The following is a 5440-nucleotide window of genomic DNA, read 5'->3' as shown; positions in this document are numbered from 1 at the left end:
AAGGAGAGAAAGACACCTGTAGATCTTCTTCACCACTTGTGAAGCGATATCTCCTTAACAGGATTTCTTAAGTGTACATCCAAAATAAAACAAACATTAAAAAGGATTCATCATTTGTTTGTTTTTTACAGATGAGTATTTATTCCTTTGCATACATATAGCACAACTTACTTTTTTAGTTTTTTACAAATTATTTTATTGTGGAAATGATGCATTACAGTTTTTGACACATGGATACAATTTTTACCTCCCTGTGATAGGTGTCTTCACAACACTTACCCCCAACCTAAGTACTTTTCCACCACCATGAACCAGGACTTCAGTATTCTCACCATCTGCTCTTTGCCTCTCTTTCCCCAGAGCCCCTTAATTTGGTGCAATATAATGCCAGATTTTGTCCAAATTTTGCCTTGTGTTTTTCTCTTTCCTTTATTTTCTTGTTTCTTCAGTTTCTTTTTCTCCATAGCTTCTACAGTATTTGTTGTTACTGTCAGTATATACCCACTCAGTATAGAGGTAGGCATATATTGAGCAAAATAGTTTTAAAATAAAATACATCTAGATACTTGCATTGATTTAGATGTTAAAATGTTTAGTGATAATTACTGGCAGTTTTTTTCAACTAATGTGAGTTTCTCCCTCCAGAGATATTAGTATTTATAGCTACTAGATAGTAGCAAGGATCATCTTTCCCATGATTTCTTTCATTAATATGGCACTTTCAGCACAGACATAAGAAAAATATCTTAAAATGTATATAATCTGTTTTCTGAGTCCCATTTACATATATGTCTTATATGTTTCTTGGCACAGTTTTATGTATTTTCTCCTAAGTAATTACAGTCCTTCACATTTTATACACACAAATGCCTGCAAACACACACACACACACACACACACACACACACTTCTCTCTTTTTTTATTGCCACCTAGATTATCAGCAGAATTGAGTACCTGCACAACAAATTCACTGCTCCCAGTGGCCACCCCCCTCTCTATTTTCTTTCTTTTATTTGGAAGGGCTTAGGAAATTGAGAGGGAAGGAAAAGTCAGAAAGAGATAAAAAGATACCAACAGAACAGCTTCACCACTTCTGAAGCTTCCTCTCTACAAGTGGGAGCCAGGGGCTTGAACTTGTGTCCTTATACATAGTGACACTTGTACTCTACCCAACATGCCATTGACTGGCCATTTTAAATAAAATTTTGACTTATTAATTATTAACTAGCTTCACTTTTAGTAATAACTAAAAAAAATGTTCATATCCCTAATGTTTATTCTCTCATTGTCCTTACACTCTTATCAACACAAGAAAATATTCAGTCCTAAATTGACCTGTGACCTTGAGTATAGTAACTCAGTTGACATACTTGTGAGAGACAACCATGGATAATGGATAGGTTGATTTTTGTTCTTTCAACACATCATAAAACTGCTGCTACTAGTGAATCATCGCTGAAGGATTTTATTGGCCAATTATTTCTTAAGTATGCTTATCTAATTTAAGGTTCATTAAGATGGCAGAAGTGTCTTCCAACTAGAAATTGTAACTTGATCCAAGATTTTGTAGCCCATATATTTAATTGCCTAATATTTATGCTAGTGATGTGCCAGGTTTAGAGCAACAGAAACTGAAATACTTTTTCTTTAAACATTATTTTATAAAATGTATATAAAATGTATATTTATATATACATTATTGGTATTGTTAATTTTATTAACAAGTCTCAAAGTATTAACTGCTTAGAATGACACAGTGCATAGAAAAATAATACATTTTCAATTCTGACTTTAAATTTATGCTTTTTATATTTAATATTTTGTATTTATTTATTTGTTTATTATTGGGTAGAAATAAGGATAAATTGATAGGGAAGTAGAAGATAGAGAGGTAAAGAGATAGAGAGACATCTATAGCCCTGCTTCACTACTCATGAAGCTTTTCTGCTGCAAGTGATTACCAAAGGCTTGAACCCAGGTCCTTGCACGTTGCAGTGTGTGCACTTAACCAGGTGCACCATCACCTGGCCTCCTTAAAGGTATACTCTTTCTTGTCATAATGTCATCACATCAAAGACTTATTAGGAGAAATGAAATACTTGTGTTTTAGGTGGATTTTAATAAGTGAGAGAGGGCAATGTTCATTTATTGATTAATTTGTTTATTTATGATCCTTGCAAAAAAAATTGACAAACTATTTTTACCAAGAGTGATTTCTAAAATCCAACAAAACCTAGTTTTCTTTTGCCTTTTTTGAGAAATTTAGCTCATCTTGAAATTTCAGCAACTGCCTAGTAAGATCAATACTGTTTCCCTTAGGGAATGTAAAAACTGTGTCACCGATATGAGAGATCTAGCAAACATCAGAAACGTAGATATACTCATGTTTCTTGTGACCTGGAGGAAAGGCCCTTAGGAAGCAAATTTAAAGGATCCCTGTCTATCTTTGTCTGGGGTCATTAACAAAGGAACATTAAAAGGTCTTTTTAAAAGCAATGCAAAAAACGAAGTCGGTCTTTTTCTGTAGGGTTGCACATTGTCATTCATTCACTTACCTTTGAAAGATCACAATGGATTTTCTAATGATGAAAATACTTTTGAAGAGTACTTTTCAAAAACACCTGTGAGAGTCTATAAAAGACATTATTTTATTAGTTGTTGCTTAGCCTAATTTCTCAAAGCAGTTATCTATTTGAAAGCTAATGCTGAATTAAATACTATGAAATCTAAGTAATATGGGACAATTATTAAACTTTTATATTTACTTAATGCTTCATATCTGAATTATTTTGTATCAAATAAAAGATACATATCTTAGATTTAGACTTAATATATCAGTGTTTATTAAATGAAGTACTATCATACTTCCTGTGAGGGGATAGTCTAATTTAAAGGAAGCTCAAAGAAATCCTTAGCTCCTGTTGTTTTCCCTGGCTTCAAAAGCATTGCAAATAACATAGAAGAATCCAGAGAACTTCCAAATGGTAGACTAATAATATTGAAATAAGCAAACAAAACCATGAATGAAGTTTAAAAAAAGATATCAGGTAAAATTGACATTTTAGACCAGAGATGGAGAACCTTACTTTCTGCGAATGATCATTTGGATATTTATAAAATCATTTATGGGCAATACAAAATTAATAATTTAAAAGTTGTCACTCATTGAATTTAACGATCAGCTATTGTAGTTGGTCTTGGTTGAACTATGAGCACTTGACTCTAAAAATTACCTTCTCATATTCTGACTTTATCTTAATATCTCAAAGTAGATTTTTAATTTGAAAAATAAGGTGAAATTAACAATAAAGCTTAAGTAATGTAGTACAAAACCCCAAATCTTTTAACATATATATATATATATATATATATATATATATATATATATATATATAATTTATTTTGGATAGAGATAGAAGAGGGAAGGAAGAGAGAGAGAGAGAGTCCTGTAACAATACTTTATCACTTGTGAAGGTAGAGACTGGGTGGGGGGGGTTGAACCTGGGTCTTTACACACTGTACTGTGTGCACTCAAGCAGTTGTACCACCACCCAGAAACTTGACAATTATTTATCTTTTATATTTACTCAGTGTTTTGTATTTGATTTTCTTTTGGTATTGTAAAAACGCTATATTTAAATTTTATTTATTTTTAAATTCTTTTATTGCCACCAGGGTTGTTGCTGGGACTCAGTAACTTCTTGGAAGATATACTGCTCTCTGTGGCCATATATCTTATAGAAACAGAAATTTTAAGAGAAAGGGGATATAAAGATAGAAAGAGAATGAAAGACAATGACAGCACTGCTTCAGCACTCATGAAGCTTCCCTCCTGCAGATGGGAATGAATGATTTGAAACCAGGCACATGTGCATGATAACACATATACTCTACCAAGTTGTATCATCTTCCATCCACTAAAGTGCAGCATTTTATACAATACATAGAGACCATCTAGTCCAAACTTTCCATTTTAAGAGTGAGATATTGTATTTTCATATGTTTGTGGGTTTATTTATTGGATCTCTATTCTGTACCATTGGTCTGTATGCCAGCCCCTCTTCCACCTCCACCAGTAACACACCACTTTAATTATTAGTGCCTTGTATTTATAGCCTACTTAGAAATTAGGAAGCATAGAACGTTGCTAAAGGTGTAGTGACACATGCACTTGATATATATGGTGTGGGATTATACCCCGAAATCTTATAATTTTGTACAATTCTGCTAAAAATCACTAATTAAACCTTAAATTTATGGCTGTCTCTTTCCAATAAATAAATAAAATATTTAAAAAATAAAACATTTAAAAACTTTAAATCACTAATTAAAAAGCAGGGGGCTGCAAATATAGCATAATGGTTATGCAACAGACTCTCATACCTGAGACTCTGAGATCCCAGATTCAATCCTAAGCACTACCATAAGTCAGAGTTGAGCTACTGCTCTCTCTGTTTCTGTATTTGCCTCCATTAAAATAAAGTGAATATAATAAAAATAATTCCACTAGAAGAAGAATAAAATGAATTTGATGGATATAATTCATCGAAATAAATAAATAATTTTCAGGTATTTATTTTTTCAGATTATTTTTTAAAGAATTTATTTATTTATTCATGAGAAAGATAGGAGAGGGAGAAAGAACCAGATATCACTCTGGTACATGTACTGCTGGGGATTGAATTCAAGACCTCATAATTGAGAATCTAGTGCTTTATCCACTGCTCCACCACCCGACCACAGATTATTTTATTTCTAGAGCAGTTTTAGATTAAAGAAAAAATATTAAAGGAAGAGATGTGTCATATTGTCCCTTATTCCAATGCCTGTATACACTCCCCATTATGAATATGCTCCACCACAGTGGTGATTTGATAGAATTTTGAACCTATATCAACATATTATCACTCAAATTATGTAGCTTACATTACATTAGCATACTTAATGGTATTGTAGTCAGATGATAGACAGACACACACAGACAGACATTTAGAAGTAGAGACAAAGAGACCACAGCTCCACAGCTTCCTTCCAATTTATTCAGTGTGGTGATCACAGGCCAGGTCAAACCTGGGTTGTGCATATGGCAAATCAGCACTTTCTCCAGGTGAGCTATTTTGCTGGTGTTGGTTTTATATAGTTAATTGGATAACTATAATTACTTGCTTCCACAATTATAATATCATACATATAGTTTCACTGTCCTAAAAATCCTCTGGCTCTGTATGTTTGTTTACCTATCCCTATCTTTAATCTCTGGGAGTCTGATCATTTTTATTATGGCTGTAGTTTTGTCAGTTATTTTATGTTATATATTTGGGAATCACACAATACATAACATTTTCAGGTTAACTTATTTCATTTAATGATATGTGCTTCATGCCTCCATGTCTTTTTATGGATTAATAGCTCTTTTTCAGTGCTAATATCCTTTTGTCA

The sequence above is a fragment of the Erinaceus europaeus genome, chromosome 2 (genome assembly GCF_950295315.1).
Source record: "Erinaceus europaeus chromosome 2, mEriEur2.1, whole genome shotgun sequence".
NCBI lineage: Eukaryota > Metazoa > Chordata > Mammalia > Eulipotyphla > Erinaceidae > Erinaceus > Erinaceus europaeus.
The sequence above is the reverse complement of the archived record's forward strand: the minus strand, read 5'-3'. Positions refer to the sequence as shown.